This window comes from Schistocerca piceifrons, chromosome 5, assembly GCF_021461385.2.
Source record: "Schistocerca piceifrons isolate TAMUIC-IGC-003096 chromosome 5, iqSchPice1.1, whole genome shotgun sequence".
Lineage (NCBI taxonomy): Eukaryota > Metazoa > Arthropoda > Insecta > Orthoptera > Acrididae > Schistocerca > Schistocerca piceifrons.
The window spans coordinates 697,274,954-697,291,101 of NC_060142.1; the positions used below are offsets into that span (position 1 = coordinate 697,274,954).

Sequence of the window (16,148 nt, forward strand, 5' to 3'; positions counted from 1 at the left end):
CGAGTTGGCCTTCGGCTCCGGAAAGCCCATATCGATTATATCGTTGAATGGTTCGCACGTTGACACTTGTTGATGGCCCAGCATCGAAATCTGCAGCAATTTGAGGAAGGGTTGCGCTTCTGCCACGCTGAACGATTCTCTTCAGTCGTCGTCGGCCCCATTCTTGCAGGATCTTTTTCTGGCCGCAGTGATGTCGGAGGTTTGATGTTTTACCGGATTCACTATATCCACGGTACACTCATGAAATGGTCCTACGCAAAAAAAAAAAACCACTTCATCGCTACCTCGGAGATGCTGTGTCCCATCGCTCGAGCGCCGACTGTAACACTAAGTTCAAATTCACATAAATCTTGATAAACTGCCATTGTAGCAGCAGTAACCGATCTAACAACTGCGCCAGACAGTTGTTGTCATATATAGGCATTGCCGACCGCAGCGCCGTATTCTGCCTGTTTACATATCTCTGTATTTGGATACACATGCCTATACTACGAGTAGTTTCTTTGGGGCTTCAGTGTATATCCGACCATGTATGGTAAAACAGTAAACACAAATAACAATAACGCAATGAATTGCCGTTTCACCTGTCATACATAATTACCATTCTAACCATTTACAAACCGCCGATGGTATGTACTTTTACGAAGTTACGTAGACATCCGATCATGTCTTACAGATGTTCCTCTCTTTTTCTCAGGCATTGTATATTTCTAACCTACTTCCCGCTAATGGCAAAGTGATTCTTCTATAAATGGTCGCTACTAGTTTTCTGTGCTTTATTCTGATATCTCACTTTGTGCGTCGACTTTGGTGAGTTCTATATCGAAAGGACGTTAACCCTTAAACTTCTTTCAAGCGTTCGGAGTCCCAACACCCGCTGCTTATGACAGGCCGAAGACAATTCTGTCGACATTCCCTCCCAAACTCTGGATATGAAAACATCTTAATTTAGAACAGCTAACTTTAGGCTGTATAGTCACACACGAAAGCCCGCAGCAGAACTGCCGCAAATTTTAAATAAACCGTCGCTGCACACATAACTTGGTCGAACTCGGCGTTTCTGTTTGTGGAATCAGCTGACTCCCATTAAACAGCCGGCACGGTGAATCAGCAATACCGTAGATCAAAGAGAAACAGAGAGAAAAACAATCAAAGACAGTCCAAGAATACTTGAATTTAACGAGCTGATTATTGCGTAGTTGAATTTACACCTGCGCCACTGCTGAATATGACGTAAGTATAACAAATTTGAGGATTTTGCCACTAGCTTTGGAAACTGCTACTGCCCATAACGTAAGAGCATGGAGGTAATAATTCATTTTTTCTTACAATAACTCATTCTGTGTATGTATTTAATTTCAACGATGCAGTCCTATGTTGGTTAGGAATTCAGTGGCTATTCAGTATTCTCGCTGTCCAGCTTACACCCTTTTTCTACGTTGTCTCTCCAAATATATTCCTCGGGCAGATTTTTCTTGACTTCAGAGAATTGTCCATCTCTACCACAACCACTTTCATAAAGAACATGAGCCAGCCGGAGTGGCCGAGCGGTTCTACGCGCTTCAGTCTGGAACCGCGCTACAGCTACGGTCACAGGTTGGAATCCTGCCTCGGGCATGGATGTGTGTGGTTAGTTAGGTTTAAATAGTTCCAAGTTTAACGGAACTGATGACCTCAGATGTTAAGTCCCATAGTGCTCAGAGCCATTTGAACCATAAAGAACATTTTGTTTTGCAGTGAACACAAGTCTATTGTGGGGTGATCACTCTGCTGTAGAAATAATTCAGAAGCTAAGATCTTCTCTTTTGAATTATTTCTAGAACATTTTGTGTTATATTTCCACTGATAAAGTCTCGTTTGTTTTTGTAACCCAAATTTAGATTGCCACATCCTTATTTTTCACAATCGAATTTTTCTCTCCTCCCTCGACATCCCCCATGCCTCTCTCTGAATTAATATCAGTATCTTGTTTTCATTTATTTGAAGAATTTCGTAACTGAGCATCCTCTTTCTAATTCTTGGATTCTCATCCAGATTACTCCTCTATTCGTTCATCGTCCATTAACGCCCAAGTCACGTGTAACGCCCATCCTACTTCTTCGTATACTATCCATTCTTTGTTTTCTATTTAAAATATTGTAGATAGGACCCTGATTCACGCCATTTCCAAAAATCTTCTATCGTTTTTTTATTTTATTTGCCGTAGTCCAAACGACAGTTTTAATGATATTCAGCAAGTGAAAAGGAGCCGGTAATCAGTTATCGTCAATGTTCATAATATTTTGGTCATACTCGTCCTGGAAAGCAATTATATAGCTTTCCTCTTCTTTTCCGAAATGTCGGCGAAAAGAATTACCTTACAGTAAACGTCTTTTTTGTAACAAAAGGCTAGTCTTTTTTTGTAACAAAAGGCTAAAACCCGTCGAGGCGCTGTAGAGATGCTTCCTAAGAGATTAAAATTACATTAGAATACATTCTTTCTTGTGCCTTATCGAGCAGCTAACTAAATTAGATGTAGGAACTCACCAGATGACGCGTTAATCATCAGGCGACTGATTTGGCCGCCACATAAAACCCAGGTAAAATAACAAAGAAAACTACTTTCAGCGAGAAGTCACTTTCAACGAGAGTGCCCATAAATATCTGGAGCAACGGACAACTGCAGCCTGGAACAAGTTGAGACTTAAAACGAAAAACATATATCTCGAGGCAGACATTACTGCGAACTGTCTCCCCGGCAAACAATGCATTGTCCTGCAGATAAGAGTGTCCCATTGTTTCCGGGCGACTTAACAAATACGAATACATGTTAAAACTGTTTATAGGGTAGTATATTGCGGTCAAGCCGTAAAAATCTCAGCGTCGTGATTACAAAATTGCACTAACATGAGGTTAGCGTCTCCGAGTAAAAGGTAATGTATACTTGTAGATCAAGCACGATCTGGTCAAAGTTTATAACAGTACATTAGCGAAGGCGCTGACTTACGATCAGTTCTTATCAACTGTGGTGTATTTGTTGAGTACAAAATGCCAATGAGAATTATTTTGCAGTTGAAACAATAGGTAGTACTAGGCTCGTAATTTTCTGCCTTGCTGGTTAAAACAGAAATGAAGAATTTAATCACTGTTACTTCTTACTGTCAATGCGGTGCTTTTTTTTCCCCTATATCCTAGAGAATATAATGAAATACCTCCACAGACAGTCTAAACTGCACGAATACGCCATATCGAATGGCCCGAAGCACATCAATATAATTCTGAAACACGAAAAGTTTTCTTAAATATTTGACTAGATCAATGTAACAACAAATACAAGTGAATAGGGTAGCTGGTGCGAAATGAACTATCAAATAAAATACCGTAACATTTCGATCTTAACATCTGTTCCTCAGATCTTGTGTACAGATACCCACATCATTCCACGTAGGCACAGATAATATATAAAAGTAATTTTCATTTGATGGACGAATTACAACAACCTGCTATTTTTTGCCCTTCCATTTGCCACAACACCTTTTGACATACAGCTTCCTTATGTAATTATGCAGTACTTACTGTAGCTGTTCTTCCCCTTTTATCTGGACATTGCAGGCTACTATGAGCCATATAGTGCGGCAGAGTAGCATTCGCCATGTGGGTCTTACACACTTGTTATGACGGCATGAAATCATTACACTTTGTTTCATAATTTTAAATAATGTTATTGGGAAACAGCTATCTTTCAGTTAAGAAACATTAATAAAAAACAGTGTCGGTAGCTCAGTCATTTATTAAACCTATGAACGGTTTCGGGCTCTAGTAGTAGGCCACCTTCAGATAATACAATATCTGTCTGACGATGAAGACTGTTTTGCTTTATCTGAAGATGGTCTGCTACTAGAGGCTGAAACGGTCATATTTTTAATAAATGACTGTGCGATTGAGACAGTTTTTTTATTAATTTCTAATTTTCTTTTATGGGCGGAAATTACATCTGACTTCAGACAGGAAGAGGATACCGAAAGGCTACTTTCGTATCTTTGTCACGTCATTGTGCCTATCGCGAGGAGGTGCTTGCTTGTCCATGGTGCTACTATTCCTCAGTGTCAACCCTGTTTTTATGCAGATACGAACGGCCGCAGCGCTACGTTTCACTACAAAGTTTATTTCATCCAACGCCCACTCATAGAAATTGTATAGTGACTACACCGAATTAGACAGACTAGTCATTATTAATAGTCCACAAATGTTTCTTTGCAAATGTCTGCGTCAAAGCATTTTAGGAGTCAACTTTTGAGGCCCCTACCAGTCAGCTCTGAGTCAGATAAGTCAGTTAGCTTACTTTCAAACTCGAGAAGAAGCGATCCTAATGTTTGAACTGTGATTACATCAATGTATCCGAACATACAATACTTTTTGTTTAATAAATTAAAATTCTGGGGTGCATCGAATGTGGAAACAGCGTTATTGGTACTGCGAGTGCTCCAAGAACGATGTAATTTCCAGAAATGCAGTCAAACGCCAATCTGTTAAGGAGAAAGAAACGTGGACACCAAGCGAAACAAAGGTAATAATCTCGTAATAATGACGACTAAACGAATTTTTGGTTGTGATAATACAGCGATACTACTCATATTACGTATATATAGCTGTGAGGCAGCTGACTGAAGAACTTCACAGCACCAGGACGGAAAAAGTTAATAAGGCTATGCAAATATTTATATTTTAGCGTGGAAATTGGAAGGAGATATCAAGTAAAGGGCGGCATTGTCCGATTTGCAGTACTGAAAACAGAAGATAAGTGCAAAATGGTTAAAATAGCTCTGAGCACTATGAGACTTAACATCTGAGGTAATCAGTGCCCTAGAACTTAGAACCACTTAAACCTAACTAACCTAAGGACATCACATACATCCATGCCCGAGGCAGGGTTCGAACCTGCGACCGCAGCGGTCGCGCGGTTCCCGACGGAAGCGCCTAGGACTGCTCGGTCACAAAGGGCCGGTAGATAAGTGCAAAGTTTTCGTGCATTTGACAAGTAATTTTGGATTTAAACATAGCATTATAAACAGTTATGGGCAGTTCAAACAGCCCATCCACAGGCTGTTATTGTCATTATGATGCCACTTTGCATTCCTTCGTGATAAGTCCTCCGATATTTCAATATACGGCATTGGCTGGATTTAGATGACGATGTTTTAATAGACTGAGTTTTGAAACAGGGTTTTGCAGCCTAATTTGAGTTAAATGATGTTTTCCATTTCTCTATTATCTGAGCACAGTCAAAGGAGATGGATTACATCCGGATGCTTCCAGTATTTCCTTTAAATCTACAGTTGTTTCCATAGCGACGCACAGGCAATGTAATTTTGGTTGTCTTCAGGCGATTAACTTGACTCGGAGCTATATAATGAATGAAAGGAAAACGGTGAAAGCTTTTATTTAACCCGCCAGCAGAATCACAAAATAAACGGCTTCTCCCAAGAGGAGTGGTTAGTATTCAGAGACATGAAAGGCACGACCATTCGAAGCGAAAATTCTGGTAAATACAGGCTCTAAAGTGCATACCTAATAGGCTAAGAACACTTGTTCGTCTTCACTACTGTGAAATACATTTCTACTGAACAAGCGTTCATAGCTCTTAATTTATGCATTTTAGGGCCCACGTTTTCTGGTGTTTTCTTTTGCTTCGTATGATCGTATCACATCGCTAAACATTGACCATTCCTGTTGGGACCCCACGTATTGAGAGCTCTTCACTGTCTTCATCCAAGGCTGTGCGATGAAGTGAAAAAGAAACAACGACACTTGATATGCACCCTTTTTCGCAAAGCGTTCAGAGTAAACATAATAAAACGCCTTGCCCATTGCAAGAACGTTGATATTGAATGCCTACATCGAAAGTTTCCGCTTAAAAAATGTCATTATTTGCTATATTTCATAGGAACGCATCTTTTGCAAATTCTATGCTAATGGTCATTTTCTTTTTGTTTTTCCTTTTCACCAATGTACTGGGGGCAGAGACTGCATAAGACCTCTGTTCACTCCGCCCTTTCGATAACTGACGAGTCCGTACTGACTTGCTTGCTTCTTTCTCCTTAAAAATTGATTCACCAGATTCTTTTCCTTTACAACAAAACTTTGAATGCTAATACACTACTGGCCATTAAAAGTGCTACACCATGAAGAGATGCAGATGATAAACGGGTATTCATTGGACAAATATATTATACTAGAACTGACATGTGACATTTTCACGCAGTTTGGGTGCATAGATCCTGAGAAATCAGTACCCAGAACAACCACCTCTGGCCGTAATAACGGCCTTGATACGCCTGGGCATTGAGTCAAACGGGTCTTGGATGGCGTGTACAGGTACAGCTGCCCATGCAACTTCAACACGGTACCACAGTTCATCAAGAGTAGTGACTGGCGTATTGTGACGAGCCAGTTGCTCGGCCACCATTGACCAGACGTTTTCAGTCGGTGAGAGATCTGGAGAATGTGCTGGTCAAGGCAGCAGTTGAGCATTTTTTGTATCCAGAAAGGCCCGTACAGGACCTGCAACATGCGGTCGTGCATTATCCTGCTGAAATGTAGGGTTTCGCAGGGATCGAATGAAGGGTAGAGCCATGGGTCGTAAGACATCTGAAATGTAACGTCTACTGTTCAAATTGCCGTCAGTCCGAGCAAGAGGTGACCCACACGTGTAACCAATGGCACCCCATATCATAACGCCGAGTGACACGCCAGTATGGCGATGACGAACACACGCTTCCAATGTACGTTCACCGCTATGTCCCAAACACGGATGCGACCATCATGATACTGTAAACAGAGCCTGGATTCATCCGAAAAAATGACGTTTTGCCATTCTTGCACGCAGGTTCGTTGTTGAGTACACCATATTAGGCGCTCCTGTCTGTGATGCAGCGTCAAGGGTAACCGCAGCCGTGGTATGCGAGCTGATAGTCCGTGCTGCTGCAAACGTCGTCGAACTGTTCGTGCAGATGGTTGTTCTCTTGCAAACGTCCCCACCTGTTGACTCAGGGATCGAGACGTGGCTGCACGATCCGTTACAGCCATTCGGATAAGATGCCTGTCATCTCGACTGCTATTGATACGAGGCCGTTCGGATCCAGCACGGCGTTCCGTATTACCCTCCTGAACCCACCGATTCCATATTCTGCTAACAGTCATTGGATTTCGACCAACGCGAGGAGCAATGTCGCGATACGATAAACCTCAATCGCGATAGGCTACAATCCGACCTTTATCAAAGTCGGAAACGTGATGGTACGCGTTTCTCCTCCTTACACGAGGCATCACAACAACGTTTCACCAGGTGACGCCGGTCAACTGCTGTTTTGTGTATGAGAAATCGGTTGGAAACTTTCCTCAAGTCAGCACGTTTCAGGTATCGCCACCGGCGCCAACCTTGTTTGAATGCTCTGAAAAGCTAATCATTTGCATATCACAGCATCTTATTCCTGTCGGTTAAATTTCGCGTTTGTAGCACGTGATCTTCGTGGTGTAGCAATTTTAATGGCCAGTAGTGTATGTACTGGTGACAATTTACTGTCTGTGGAACAGTAGGTACAAAGTTTGGCGTTTTCGTTATTGTAGCTAAACCGCTGTACGTGGCGACTTGTTGAAACCCTCATGTGCCCGTCGTACGACAGCGGTGTCGTTCGCCAGAGAGAGCGAGTACCCGTTAGGTTGTATGCTAGTGGCCGTAGACGGCTCGTTGACCGCTGCAGCGGACGTGCACCTCCCTCCGAAGACCTTGTCGCCCGTTAATTTTCTGCTCACCTCCGTCGCTGTCTCTCCCGTCAGCCCTTCTGTTTTGTTGGGTTTCCGTGAAATGGTCCTCGGCAGACCGGTGCCGGGCGCAGCTAAACGCAAAAGAAGAAAATAGCCGTAGCAATGGCTGCGGCGCCCATCGCTTCGCCTAACCGCTGCCGTTACACCCGGCTGGCTCAGGCGACACGGCTTCAGACGCCACTTAACTCTTCACTTGCGAACGAAAAAACAGGCACGGTGATCGTCCTGTTCGTTTAGATTACACCCGTATTTGCTTAACCAACTTGATTGAATCGTGAAATATTTTCTTACGTACGAACCTATGTCATTTTTTTACGTGCGGCTTCTGCGCCTCTTTGGGGTGGGGTCAACAAACTGTAGCAAAGTTATAGAAAATTATAGCTTTGTTGAAACTTCCTGGCAGATTAAAACTGTGTGCCGGACCGAGACTCGAACTCGGGACCTTGGTCTTTCCCGGGAAAGTGCTCTACCGACTTGCCCGCAAAAGGCAAAATTCCCGACTTCGAGTCTCGGTCCGGCACACAGTTTTAATCTGCCAGGGCCGGCCGGAGTGGCCGAGCGGGTCTAGGCGCTACAGTCTGGAACCGCGCGATCGCTACGGTCGCAGGTTCGAATTCTGCCTCGGGCATGGATATGTGTGATGTCCTTAAGTTAGTTAGGTTTAAGTAGTTCTAAGTTCTAGGGGACTAATGACCTCAGATGTTAAGTCCCATACTGCTCAGAGCCATTTGAACCAACCATTTAATCTGCCACGAAATTTCATATCAGGGCACACTCCGCTGCAAAGTGAAAATATGACCTTTGTTGTTTTGAGTGGCAAAGTCGGGTTTGCTGCTGTCCATAGCTGTTGATGAAACAATTCACTTCAGTGTTTGAATTTCGCAGAATAATAAAAGGAACAAACTGAACCACGAACAAGTTATCGCATTCTCTAAGCGTAACTGGTATACTTACTTATTGCGTTGTGGCATAAACGTGAAGGTACGAAATTGTATCAGCCACATACGAATTGCGGAGAACCTCTAGCCTTCATTGTGTTTTAATCGACAGTTTTCGAGCATCTCCCGATTCGTGGCGTTGTTTTCCATCTTGTAAGCTAGTGTGATTGAGCAGGTGATCATGGATGATATTCCGAGAGAGTGAGAGCGATTTTATCTCAGTTTGCCTTTTAGTTCTTCCTACTGCATTTTGTACGTTTTAACGACATTCGATGGCAACGGCCTTGCTGCAGCGGATACACCGGTTCCCGTGAGATCACCGAAGTTAAGCGCTGTCGGGCGTGGTCGGCACTTGGATGGGTGACCATCCAGTCCGCCATGCGCTGTTGCTATTTTTCGGGGTGCACTCAGCCTCGTGATGCCAATTGAGGAGCTACTCGACCGAACAGTAGCGGCTCCGGTCAAAGAAAACCATCATAACGACCGGGAGAGTGGTGTGCTGACCCCACGCCCCTCCTATCCGCATCCTTCCACGGAGGATGACACGGCGGTCGGATGGTCCCGGTAGGCCACTCGTGGCCTGAAGACGGAGTGCTTTAACGACATTCGATTCGCTTGACCTTCGCACGGGACTTGATAGCCCGCAAACACACAGCAGTCGTTAACTAATGCGCCACTTCGTAAGGTTTATTCCATCCGGAATGTTCAAGTGGCGAATGGAGGTTCGCTCTGTCGTATGCCGAACAGTGACCCGCCAAGTACAGGTGTTGACGTGGGAGTATCGCCAAACGCGGAAGGGAACGATGAACTCGGGGCGGCAGGTGGTGGGTAGCCCTGGGAAAAGTACGCAGCCGACTCTCCTTGTTCCCGGGGGCAGAGCCCCACCTGCCGGACTGGCACGCTAGCCCGGACGAGCGACGCCTTAATTGCGCATGCGCACCACGGCTCGGCCTTCCTCGCCAGCCAGCTGGCCGGGGGCTCGCCTTCACAAGGACGGCGCAGTGCTGGGCGTTTGCTGTACAGTGCACCGGAGGGCGCCCCATGCTTCCAGGCATTCTGCACTGGACTGCTGTATCGGACACTTTAACAAGAATGTACGCGCCTCGTGGTCTTGCGGTAGCGTTCTCGCTTCACGCGGTCCCGGGTTCCATTCCCGGCGGGGTCAGGGATTTTCTCTGCCTCGAGATGACTGGGTGTTGTGTGTCTTTCATCATCATTTCATCCTCATTTACTCGCAAGTCGCCGTAGTGGCGTTAAAGAACTTGTGGAGCGGCGGCCGAACCGCCCCCGAGGGGTCTCCCGGCCACCAATGCCATACGCTCATTATTATTAAGGGGGGTAGGGCGTCAAACGGGCCGACTTGGAGCAGGAGAGGCATCACAGGACATTTTAATTTCCACTGTCTATACTTTAACAAATAAATTTATAAAACTTTGTCAGCATCACCAGGAAGGATTCAGGATTCCCACTCATTGCAGTGGAAGATCGAAAACATAACAAAATAAATTTTTTTTACGTGTGAAATTTCATCATTCTTTCACTTACTAATGGCTGCATTTGTTGCTATAGGTACACTTTTCTTCATAAGTTAGAGAGATTCTTCCATGAATTTTGCACAGTATGCAAACCATACTTACAGGTGTATGAAACTCTAGAATTTCTTTAATTTATGAAAAAAACGAATGAGCTGCTATATTTTAAACTTCATGTTTAGAAAAAACACAAATTTTCTAGTTAATTACCTCAATTTTTACCACAATTTTTAATAGATTTGTAAAATTCTAGAGTTTCCTACACCTTTGAGTATGATTTGTGTGCTGTGCAAAATTCATCGGATAATCTCTCTTACTTATGAAGAAAAGTGTACCTATCGCAACAAATGCTGCCATTAGTAAGTGAAAAAAATGATGAAATTTCACATGTAAAAAAAAATTTATTTTGTTATGTTTTCGAACTTCCGCTGGTGTGAGTGTAAATTCTCAATCCTTCCTGGTCATGCTGACAAAGTTTTATGAATTTATTTGTAAAAGTATAGACAGTGGAAATTAAAATGTCCTGTGATGCCTCCCCTGCTCCAAGTCGGCCCGTTTAACGTCCTACCCCTCCTTAAGAGTAAAGCGATGTCCTCGTATAAGACAGCAAATGCTCCTACGCTTGATCGAAAGGGCCGAAAGCTCTAAAAATGTGACTCGTCACGATGTGGTTGGTTGGTTGATTTGGGGGAGGAGACCAAACAGCGAGGTCATCGGTCTCTTCGGATTAGGGAAGGAAGGGGAAGGAAGTCGGCCACGCCCTTTCAAAGGAACCCTCCCGGCATTTGCCTCAAGAGATTTAGGGAAAACACGGAAAACCTACATCAAGATGACCGGAGGCGTTTTTGAACCGTCGTCCTCTCAAATGCGACTCCAGTCATGGTGTGGAGCACTTTTTCTTCTGTCGGAGTGTTTCTGGTATTTTATTTGTTTCGCCTCAGAAACGAAACACTTTCCAAAATCCAAGAGAAAACAGTACATATCTAACAGATACTAACTTTTATTTTCGCAGACAATAAAGTTTATTTTTATATGCTAAGATGGTATCTGTTCTTTCGAACATGTCCTAAAGGACAGATACCATGTTAGTATATATATAGTTAAGGGTCACCGGCCACGTGACCATCCTCTTCTTCAGTGCGAATGCACAAACAGTGCCCGAACTCTTACGGGAATCGGCGGTAAAGCCGCGAGTAATGAGTATAATGGGCGGGGGCACTACGAATGTAGTGCGGGACAATACGTTGAGAATGTGGGTTTCGCGGGAGGCGTGCCAGAGATAAGTCCCTGCAGTCGCGCTATCCTCTGTGTCCTCGGTGGCTCAGATGGACAGCCGGGACGGTAGCTCAACGTGTTCGGTCAGAGGGTTAGCTCCCTCTGTAATAAAAAAAACTGAGTTAATCGATCAACAACGAACTTAAACGGATGTCTTTCGACGTCCGCCCCGAGCAGACACAACGAACGACAGTGAACAAAATGAGATTAAAAAAAATGTTAAAAAAAAAGATGGATAGAGCGACTGCCATGTAAGCAGGATATTCCGGGTTCGAGTCCCGGTCGGGGCACACATTTTCATCTGTCCCCGTTGACGTATGTCAACGCCTGTAAGCAGCTAAGGGTGTTCATTTCATTGTAAAGTTTATTTTTCATTCTTTTTTTCCCCACTGTGCTACTGTGCCCGTGTTAATGTCCTTGCCAGTCGCTCGCTGTAGCGATAAGCGTTAATAAAGTTCAAGATACAATTGTACTACATTAAACAGAAAGTGGCGTTTGTAGAGCGCAAACATTATGATGGAGAATGGAAATGAGCGTTTGGCGTCATTGGCCGGGAGGCCCCTTGCGGGGCAGGTCCGGCCGCCTTGGTGCAGGTCTTATTACAGTCGACGCAACATTGGGCGACCTGCGCGCCGGATGGGGATGAAATGATGATGAAGACAACACAACACCCAGTCCCTGAGCGGAGGAAAATCTCCAACCGAGCCGCGAATCCAACCCGGGCCCGTAGCACGGCAATCCGTCACGCTGACCACTCGGCTATCGAGGCGTACGCAAACATTATGATAATGTGAAAACGGCTTAATTTTTTTACAGTAATATTCTGTCAGTGTTACTGCAGTATCCCTCAATAATGTAGGTCCATCAAGCTGCACTGCACAAGATTTTGAAGGCAGTTTAAAATATGACACTGACATTTTCCCCATTCACAGGGACCCATACCCTGTAATATAAAAAAAAAAACTGACTAAATCCTCTTCGTATCTATCTGACCACTCATTGTATAAAGAGATTTCTAGGCAGCTCAGGCATACTGATATCTTGGAACAATTATTACAGCAGGATTCATCCACTTTATCATGTTGCCCAAAGTTACTTTCCATTTGTACATGCGAGCCCTTTTTCTTTTTTCTCTTCACTAAGTGATCGATAACTGTATTGTGGCGTGTGACATATGGCACATGTACCTTTCGCAGATTTTCAGCTGAGCTACTTCTTTACGGAACACGGTCAAAGCTTCGACTCTGCGTTCCGTGTATGTTTCCGACATTACGAAAGGTGAGCGTGGTTTCGTATTGGCCTGGAGCACAACTGGCACTTGACGTGCTGTATATAACGGCCGCTGATGGCTATGAAACTGTGGAATGTAAGCGGATGATTTGCTGTAATCGGAGACAAAGCAGCGTACAGAGAAGGACGTCAGGATATTGAGAAAAGCATAACGTCGAACTAAAACTTCAGACGAAAGGATGTCAGATTTTTTTTTCATCACATGCCTTGACACCATAACCACTAATGTAACACTATTAAATAAAAACGGTTTCAATGAAAAATGTTCGGGAAAGTCTTCAAGAGAATGTGACAAGGTAAATACTGTAAATTAAGAGTCTATCGTCTATTAAGATAACGCATCAACATCAGTATTCTGTAATGTCGGAAATCAAATGGTTCAAATGGCTCTAAGAACTATGGTACTGAACAACTGAGGTCATCAGTCCCCTACACTTAGAACTACTTAAACCTAACCAACCTTAGGACATCACACACATTCATACCCGAGGCAGGATTCGAACCTGCGACCGTAGCAGCAGCGCGGTTCTGGACTGAAGCGCCTAGAACCACTCGTCCACAGCGGCCGGCCGGAAATAACTGCGCAGCACATTTGTTAACAGTCAACTGCCTATACACATAATAAAAAATAAAAAAAATGTAAATGTCGCACGGCAGTGTTGGCTGGGATACCCCACGGGGAGGGATCAACTGCCGATCGGAAACCGTGTTCTTCTTCAGCGCACAATGGTCCCTTTCCTATATGAGTGTTGTGTCGTATGAGTATTTGTGGGGCGGCCGTGGTGGCCGAGCGGTTCTAGCCGCTTCAGTCTGGAACCGCGCGACCGCTACGGTCGCAGGTTCGAATCCTGCCTCGGGCATGGATGTGTGTGATGTCCTTCGGTTAGTTAGGTTTAAGTAGATCTAAGTTCTAGGGGACTGATGACCTCAGATGTTAAGTCCCATAGTGCTCAGAGCCATTTGAGTATTTGTGGAGTGTAGGTGAGTGTAATGGATGCGTTATGTTTGCGTTGTATGATGAAGACGAGAGAAAGGAGAGGTTGAACGCCGATGCCGACACTTAACGTACTCTTCTCAAATAGCACCAAGAGGGTTGCCGAGCTTGAGGTCCCCACACCATGGACGGATCACCACAAACGATGTCACATGCCTTCACTTCATGAGACACTGCGGAGAGGTCTGGAATTTAATCCAGGACCCTGGCGCAAAGACTAGTGATCAGGAACATTATCCTCCCCTTGCCGGCCAAGTACAGTCGGTGGATACCAGGATTCGAACCGCCTTACGTCCGAGTCGAGCGCCACTGTACAGACGTATGTTAACTGCCTCGGCTGTGGAGGCACGTGATACACACACTTACTCATAGCTATTGTAATTACTTTGATTTTTCCGTTTGGGTACTTAAATTTTAGGCTATGTAATTTTCGGAAAATACCAAAGGAAATTTACTGGAAGGTGATCCATAACAAGGAACAAAATTCTCTGGTATCGAGTGCAAGCTCTTGTCAAAACGGCTGATATTCATGCACTTCTTGCAAATACGAGCAAATATGATCAATATTTTTATGCATTTGTTATCTTTGCAAAAAACTATTCCCAAAAATCCTGAAGTTCGTCTTGGGAATAACGTGCCTTGACGTCTATCTGAGAGCCATACCATTTAATACTGACGAATTTTACAGCTAGTTCATATCAAAATGTTGAAGAGTTAATGATTCTGATGACACATTTCCTGGTGAGAGACCGGAATATTCTCTTAACACATCAACAGGACAGAGATTTTCCATTCTTGGAATAAATGTAAGTTCATTACCAAGAAACTTCTGCGAAGTACACCAAGAAGGACAATTACTTGAAACTCATGTTATTCTGTTCCATTTCGGATGTCAGAAGGAAACAGGGAAATTGTAGATAACAACAGAATCGCTGTTTCACGGTTTTTCCACGAACAGTAATCCAACAATTCCTTCCCCAGTGCAGAACACGTTGCTACAAATTACTGGTTCAAATGGTTCAAATGGCTCTGAGCACTATGCGACTTAACTTCTGAGGTCATCAGTCGCCTAGAACTTAGAACTAATTAAACCTAACTAACCTAAAGACATCACACACATCCGTGCCCGAGGCAGGATTCGAACCTGCGACCGTAGCGGTCACGCGGTTCCAGACTGAAGCGCCTAGAACCGCACGGCCACACCGTCCGGCCACAAATTACTGCTGAAATCACACATGGAAATGTTAGAAATAACAGTAGGCGATAAAATCAATATCAAAGGAGACAGTGCGATAACAGACTGTTGGTGGATACTATGTCGCGAGGAAACATTTTTACCTCAGCTATTATTACGCTAACGTACAGATATTCCGTTATTAAATTACTTCTTCAAATTTCTGGTTTCCTGACGAACACCTACTGAGGCCCCTCCATATCGTCTTTTATATATAGCATAATTTTTTTTTTCTCTGGCTACACACGCCGCTACTTGTTCCTTACGGACACGTATCACTAATGAAATGCATTATAGCCATTCAGCAAAGTATTCTGTGAGTTGTATGTTATCATAACAATATTTAAGACTAAACAGTCGTATAAATCTTCGTCATCTGCCTCATTTAATATACAACGCGAGACAAATCGTAATTTCGCCAGTCGTATTATTATATTATTATCCGCCGAGCGCCAGTTCATAGTCCTACCAGGCAATTACATGTTCTCCACTGCAGTAATTTCTCACTCGCTTCTCCTCGGGAATGAAAATTATATGTTCGCCTTCTGCGGGTGCGTTGAAGTCTCCGCGAGCACCTCGCCTGACGTATAGTAATTAAGAATGAGTTTGGTTTTGAACATCACATTGTTTTACCAAGAACGGTTCTATTGGACGTAGTATGCCTTTAACTTCCTCAGAACTTAATTATCAGCCAGGAAATACAGTTCAACTGAACTTCGAATCACAGTGCAAAACGGCATTTTTTCACATTAGCAAGTCATTGCCAGAAGTAAAAGAAATTATAAGCAACAGAAAAAAATCCTGTGACCGAATGAGTATTTAACTCCGGACGTTTTTAATTTTTATCCTGAACCTTAACCACCGATTTACCTGTTCTTAACATACAGGATGAACCAATATTCTTCCACTCGGACGCCACAGAGCGAGTCTCTACATACTAAATCTGTAATGTCCTTCTACTTTCACCATTGGCATACATTTTACGGCATTCTTGGCAGCTAACTGGACTACGGAAAACGTTGTAAAGCAATTAGCAGACTGCCCGCGGTCGATTCCCACCGTGTCTGCGGATTACGCTTTCA

General features: G+C 43.8%; 1 protein-coding gene and 1 pseudogene across 1 annotated transcript in view; both read left to right on the forward strand.

The window, feature by feature from the left end:
- Positions 1 to 16,148, forward strand: part of LOC124798203 — a 443,817-nt gene that overhangs the window by 315,358 nt on the left and 112,311 nt on the right. The gene's annotated exons all lie outside the window — the stretch shown is intronic.
- On the forward strand, positions 9,016 to 9,133 carry LOC124799355 (annotated as a pseudogene).